The sequence below is a fragment of the Orycteropus afer genome, unplaced genomic scaffold, assembly GCF_000298275.1.
Source record: "Orycteropus afer afer isolate SDZICR_OR568_19922 unplaced genomic scaffold, OryAfe1.0 scaffold00895, whole genome shotgun sequence".
Lineage (NCBI taxonomy): Eukaryota > Metazoa > Chordata > Mammalia > Tubulidentata > Orycteropodidae > Orycteropus > Orycteropus afer.
The window spans coordinates 482338-490108 of record NW_006922482.1 but is presented as its reverse complement, the minus strand read 5'-3'; the positions used below and the strand labels follow the sequence as shown (position 1 = coordinate 490108).

Below are 7771 nucleotides of genomic sequence, written 5' to 3'. Positions count from 1 at the left end.
GCTAAAATTAAATAAGATAGTTTTAGTGCTAATTACTCGTAATTGCTTAAACTTTTCATTGAAATTCATCCAATGATTAGAAAAAGAGTTAGCTTAAAATTAGACAGTGTTCAAAAGTATTCTATCCTGGAGGGGAAAAAAAACATACATATCATAAAAGCATTTCTATAGATGAAATAGGTTATGCCTCAATTTCATCAATGTAATTTAGCTAAAAAGTGTTAAATAGATTTTCTAATTATATGTTAATAGCTAGATTGTCAGAAAGTTCTATCACCCCACCCTGCTACACTTCCTCCCTCATTAAAGAGCATTGACCAAATTGATTTGCCTAATATTGTGCAAATGTTCATCAGGGTTTGCAAGTGGTGGTAGAGAGCAGGGAGTTTTGAGATATGACTAAAACTATAGTGTAAATTTTAAGCTATAACTATTACTAGCTATGTAAATATCAATACTTTAAATGGTATGAACTTCATTTTTCAAATTTTAAAGATACTAAATCTATACCATAAATGTTATAAACATCACATAATACAGTATCAGCCCCTCTTACAAAAACGTTGCTATCTAATAATCACCCAATAATTCTTCCCTTTTATTGATAAAGACAGAAGTGACTAAATTCATATCTAAGGGAAGAGATATTTGGGAGTATATTTAAGGATGGGTAATATTACTATCATTCTTGTTAATTATAATAGGAATGGTAACTAGAAATCCTTACAAAGGATATCAGCTACAGGTGGTGTTCTTAGTTTGCTTATATGCCTGCAATGTTTTTAGCTATAAATATATGATTGAATTTTTGAGTACGTATTTTTATTACCCAAATAAATAAGAGACAGATTTCTAAAATAGGATGTTCCCAAATTATTTAAAATTAAGAAATATTTTTAGATTTGATTAACATATCTTGCCAAATTAAAATACATTTCTTGGTTGAGAAATCACTCTCTAAGAGCTCTGGTAGCATAGTACCTAAGGCACTTGACTGCTAACCAGAAGGCCAGGTGTTCAAACCCACCAGACACTCCTCAGAAGGAAGATGGGGCAATCTACTTCTGTAGTGATACTGCCTCAGAAACCCAAGGGGGGGTCGCTATGAGTCGGGTCCCACTCGACGGCACATAACAACAACTACAACAACAAGCAACTTGCATCCATTATAAAGAAACAGAGTTAATGAATCTTCTTCCTCTGATTCTGATGCAACATTTTTTCCATACAGTCCAGCTTCTCAAATGATTTGCTCAGCATATATATTAAGTAAGTACAGTGAAAGAATATAACCCTGACACACACATATCCTGATTTTAAATGTTGTTGCTGCTGAGGTAGTATCACTAAGGAAGTAGATTGCCCAACCTTCCTTCCGAGGAGTGGCTGGTGGGTTTGAACAGCTGGCTTACTGGTTAGCAGTCAAGTGCCTTAGTCACTATGCTACCTGATTTTAAATAGTATCTCCTTATTCTGTTCAAAGGACTGCATCGTAGTGTATGTACAGCTTCCTTAGCAGCACAGCCATGTTTCTGGGATTACCACGTTTTGCCATGTTATCAATAATTTGTTATGATACACTCATTGGAATGCCTTTTACACATCCAGTAAAACACAAATGTCTTTCTGCTATTCTTTGCTTGTAGCCAACATTCTCTGACACCAGCAATGATATCCTTTATCCCATGTCCTCTTTTGAATCTCCCTTAAATTTCTGGCAGTTCTTTGCCAAAATATTGCTGCCACCACTTCTGAGTTATCTTTAGGAAAATTTTAATTGTGTGTAATATTAATAATATTGTTTAATAATTTATGCATTCTGTTATATCCCTTTTCTTTGGAATTGGCACAAATATGAATCTCTTCCAGCTGGCCAGATAGAGTGTTGAAATTTATTGGGATAGATGATTGAATGCTTCCAATGTTGCATCCATTTGGTGAAACATCTAAATTTGTATTCCATCAATTTCTGGAATGTTGTTTTTCACCAGTGTTTTCAGAAGTTTGAAATTCTTCCTTTAATGTTATTGGTCCCTGAAAGTATGCTACCTCCTGCAATGGATGAACATTAACAAAATGTATTTGTCACAGTGACTGTGTATTTCTTCCATCTTTTTTTAATGTTTCCTTTATTGTTCGATATTTTGACATTAGAATCTTTGAATATAACAACTCGAAACTTGAATATTTTCTTTAATTCTTTCAACTTGAAAATCCAAACATGTCCTTCCTTTTTTATTTTCTAACTTTATGTCTCTGAAACTTTATGACTAGCATGAAATATCTAAAAACCATATACAAATAGAAATGGGTGAAAATATTTGAAAATCATTGTCTTATACTATTTTCCTATCCAGAATATATAAACAATTCTTAAAACTAAACAACAAAAAGATAAGCAACCAAATTAAAATATGAGCAAAGACCTGAGTAGACATTTTTCTAAAGAAAGTGTACAAGTGGCAAATAAGCTAATGAAAAGATGTTCAACACCTTCTGTCATTAGAGAAATGCAAATAAAAAAATATAATGATAGCATTTCGCACTAGTCAGATGGCTGTTACAAAAAAATAAATAAGTAAAAAGGAAAATAACAAGTATTAACAAATATGTGTATAAATTGCAACCATTTGCAATGTTGGAGAAAATGCAAATGATGTAGCTATTAGAAAACAGTTCAGCAGTTTCCCAAAAAATTAAACACAAAGTTAGCATACAATCTAGCACTTTCAAGCCTAGCTATGTACCCAAAAGATTGAAATCATGAAATAAATATGTGTATATCAATGTTTATTTAGCATTATTCACCACATCCAGTGGGTGCAAACAACCCAAGTGTTCATCAACTTGTTGTTGTTTGTTGTTATGTGCCGTCAAGTCGGCCCCGACTCATAGCGACCCCTCCTTGGGTTTCTGAGGCAGTATCACTACGGAAGTAGGATTGCCCAGCCTTCCTTCCGAGGAGTGGCTGGTGGGTTTGAACCACCAGCCGTCTGGTTAGCAGGCAAGTGTCTTAGCCACTATGCTACCAGAGCTCCCAACTAGTGAATGAATAAACAAAATGTAGTAAATGCATTCAATGGAATATTAGTTGTCCGTTAAGAGAAATGGCGTTCTGATGGATACCATAACATAAATGAACCTTGAAATCATTACATGAAGTAAAATAAATCATACATAAAAGAACAAATATTATGTGATCCTGCTTACATAAAACATCTAAACTAGATAATGCTTAATGACAAAAGTTCATTAGTTGTTACCAGGGGCTGAGTACAAAGACACATTGAAAGTTATTGTGTAAGAGGTTCTGAGCTTCTGTGTTTAGAGTTCTGTTTGGAGAGAAGTTGTGGAAATAGTGATGTTGCACAACATTGTGAACATAATTAATGCAACTGAATTATCCAGTATAAATAATGAAACTAGCTGTTACTGTTTTTGGCATTTCAGAGAATGTTTAATGTTTTATTATTTCTTTCATTATTATGCCATTACATTCAGTTCTTTACTACTAAAAATATAAATTAATTAATACCAAGTCAAGTTACTAAAGATTATCTATAGAAGTTGTGTGTACCGGTATTTTTGTTTTAAAAAATGGTTTATCAATAGTCATAAAACGATTGCTCTATATAAAAAAAATAGATAATAATAATAGTTAACATTAAAGCCAATTATATTTTCAGACCAATCATGCATCTTTAGATCACAGCACACATGGACCATTGCTTCCTAATACCTAAATTTGTAGTAAAAAAAGTTTTTAGAAATAAATACTGCAAAATTGATAAGAAGCTTAAATGACTTAACCCTCCTTAATTTCTCATCTTCTATAAATAGCTTCATAAATCATTTGGAAATTCATCCTACAGGTAAACAAAAAACCCTATTTCTCATGCTCATTCTTGAGGTGAACCATGGTTAAGAAATGATCAAGCACCATATACTGTAGAAGATGACACTAACATCCGTAACTGATACTTAAGCCTTTAATCTGGATCAGTTTTCTGGATTGGATTGGTTAGGAATCACCTTCTTGAGAATCTTCATCAGTGAATTTAAGTAAATATGCCTTAACATTGTCTTTTCCTTCAGCTCTGCATTCTTTTCTGATAGGGGTACATTGTGAATTTCCATTTCAGATGCCTTTACTGTGGCTTTGGTTTTTAAGAGAGAACATACCATTTTGTCACTGGAAAGGCAAAAATGACCTCACAAGTCAGCCAAAATAACATCAGTAGACTACAGATGGAAACCAATGTAAATCCCCCAGGAACTACAAAATAAAAGTTGTAAATTCTGCCTTTGAGTGAACCTTCAATGCCAAGCAATAAGGGTTCTTCCAAAAAAGTCGTTATTTGTGACTCTGGAGAACACCATAGCCCCAAGAGACCATGACAGGTCCCAACCGAGGTGCAGAAAGTACGCAAACAAGTTGTGGCACTGCGTGCACTGGAACTGTGCTCACCTCTCGGGCTGCAGGCACAATGGCAGCCATGGTCCGGAGCCAGGCTCCTGTCCCCTAGACCCACAGGGCCCAGCGGCCAGAAATCTTTACCACTTGCATAGAAGCCGTGGAAGTCTGTTTGCCAGTAGATTTCTTAGAGCAACCATCACAAATGTCACCACAAGGCAACACAGCATAAACTGACCAATGCTATCTACCCCATACAGCCAAGTTCTAAAAATAACAATTTTTATGTTATATTTTGTATGTCTAAATTTTACTCAAAGCTATAAATTAGAATATTAATTAAAACAATTTAACAAATATTCTCTTAATTGCACTCATATTTGTCATCTTTAGACTTAAAATATATATATATATATAGTGCATTTCCATGCTTTCCTCAGCTTATATTATTCTACTTAATTTCTCAATTTCAACTCACTCCAGTATGTCTCTTAAAATTTCTTATCAATTGCAGATACTATCATAACATTCTGAGCTCGTTACTGCAAACATTTTTCCTTTTTCTTCCTCCCCCCCAGGTCCTAGAAATACCTTAAAGACATTACTTGTTTCAAAACCCTCTTTGGTAGACAGTACTTATTAATTCATATTTATAGCAATCACCATGTCAAGAGTGTGTTGCCAAGGGAAAGCATTAACCAATGTCTTTCTTACCCAGTGAACTTTCCAAACCTTTACTTCACAAGTCTTACTTAAAAAGCCTTTAAGCTTTTGAAGCTCATCCCACCTCTTCTCTTATGGCTCTCTTCCTAATCACTCTTTATTATAATTGAGAACATAGACTCTTGTCTCACAGTTTCCATCTCTTTCTTGAGTTCTGTTATAATTCTGGCTATGATAAACATTTATGTTAGTAACCAAAAATTTCTGGTTGTTCTCCTTCTAGTTAGAATCACACATGAAGCTTTTCTTTTCTGACCAGTGTTGCAAGCAGAAATGACCTAAGTCACTTCCTGACCAGATAATTTTATTGCTGTTTTGAAAAGTTCTAGAGTATTCTTTCCTCTTCTCATCAAAAAGCTATATTTGAAGGAGCGGGTACATTTTCAGCCTAAATTCAAAAATGACTATGATAAACAGAAGCCACATGAAGACCTGTGAGGGGCAGGAGTATGAACAAACTGTATTTGTTTTGAGCAACTGAAATATAGGTGTGTTAATAATACAACATAAATTAACTTATAATTCCACTGAATAATTAGATATTACATAAAAGAGAACTTAATTAACATGTGACATTGGCTTAAGGTCTGACTTCATTTGGAAAGCAAACAGCTATGGTAAGGTGAAAGAATGATAATCCATATTATGCAGTTGAAAAATAGTTAAATTCTCACCTACAATAATCGTCAACAGAAAACACATTTATTGAACTTACATCTCTACAAGAGTATTTTGAAAATGTAACATTAATTATATGTGTTGGATAAAGTTGAAAAATCACCACAAAAAAGAATTGACCTCAGAAAAAAACATTTGAATAGCTATAAACCTAATGAAAGTGATTAGGAATAATCCAGAAATTCAGGGACTTATAGGCTTGGAAGAGCAGCTTTTCCTAATGGACAATTCATAAATGCTAAAATTAAGAAGTCCTGTATGTGAAAGGGCTGATTTCAATTCATTGTCTCTGTACTACTCAAATGAATACTAAAATGCTAAATTGTTGTTAAATAATTGTAAACTAAATTCTTTGGACAGAATGGACTAGTGAAAAGAAACTAAAATTATGTTTTCTTAGACAATGTACACTGGTTTAAGTCAAGGGAAAGAAGTGACTTTTTGTTATTGCTAGGAAAGGTTGAGTTGATTCCAACTCAGAGACGCTATCTTCAACAGAATGAAACTCTGCTGATCTTGTGCCAAATCTCACAATCTTTGATATGTTTGAGTCCATTGTTGCAATCATTGGATCAATCCATCTCCTTGAGAATCTTCCTCTTTTTTAATGATACTCTACATTTCCAAGATGTACTTCTTCCAAAATGTATTTGTTCTACTAGCTATCCACAGTGTATTTTATATCCTCAACCAACATAATTCAAATATATCAATTCTTCTCTGGTCTTCCTTATTCCTTTTCCACCTTTAACATACATATGAGCAATTGAAGACACTGTAGCTTTAGTAAGGCACATGTTAATTCACAAAGAAACATCTTGGCTTTTTAACACTTCAATGAGATCTTTTGTAGCAGATTTGTCCAATGCAATATATCGACTGACTTCTCTGTTACTTTCATGGATGTTGACTGTGAATCTAAGTAACATGTAATCTTTGACAACTTCAGTCCTTACTCTGTTCATTATGATGTTTCAAGGAATTTTTTTTTTTTTTTTTTTAAGGTTGAAGTGTAATCCTTACCAGAGTCTGTAGTCTTTGATCTTCATCAATAAATGTTTCAAGCCCTCTTTACTTCCAGCAAGGAATGTTGTTAACAACTGCAATGCTGATGCATCATTATTCTTCATGTACTTCAGTTTCTCAGATAATTTTCTCAGAATAGTGAATAAATATGTTGAAAGAAATCCACCTTTCCTTATTTTGAAATATGCAGTATCCTCTTGTTGTATGTGAACTATTGCCTTTTGTAAAATACACAGATTTCTTATGAGCACAATTGAGTGTTCTGGAATTCTCATTCTTCACCATGTTACTTATAAGTTTTATTATTCACATAGTCAAATGTTTTTGCATAGTCAATAGAACACAGGTGAACATATTTCTGGTATTCTTTGCTTTCAACCAAGATCCATCTGACAACAGCAATGGTATCTCTCATCCCATGTCCTCATTTGAACCAAGCTTGAGTTTCTGGAAGTTCATTGTCAATATACTGCATCAAATATATTTTAATTATCTTAACCAAAATTTTACTGGCAAGTGATGCTAGTGATATTGTTTGATAATTTCAGTATTCTGTTGGTTCACTTTTTCTTTGGAATGGTCATAAATATGGATCTCTTCTGGTTGGTTGTCCATGTAGTTCTCTTGCAAATTTCTCAGTATAAAGAAATAAACACTTCCATTGCAGCTTCCATTTGTTCGAACATATCAATGGGTATTCTGTCAATTCCTGGAGGCTAGTTTTTCACCAATTACTTCAGTGTAAATTAGACTTCTTCCTTCAATACTATTGGTTCTTGATCATATTTAATCTCCTGAAATTGTAGAAGGTAAACCAATTATTTTTGGTACAGGGACCCTGTGTGTTCCTTCTATCATCTTTTAATGCTACCTTCACCATTCCATACTTTGTCCATGTTGTTGTTGTTATGTACCTTCAAGTTGGACCTG

The 7771-nt window shown here is 33.7% G+C and overlaps 1 pseudogene; it reads right to left on the bottom strand.

The window, feature by feature from the left end:
• Positions 1 to 3999: 3999 nt before the first annotated feature.
• LOC103212251 lies at positions 4000 to 6780 on the bottom strand (annotated as a pseudogene).
• Between the last annotated feature and the right edge of the window lie 991 nt (positions 6781 to 7771).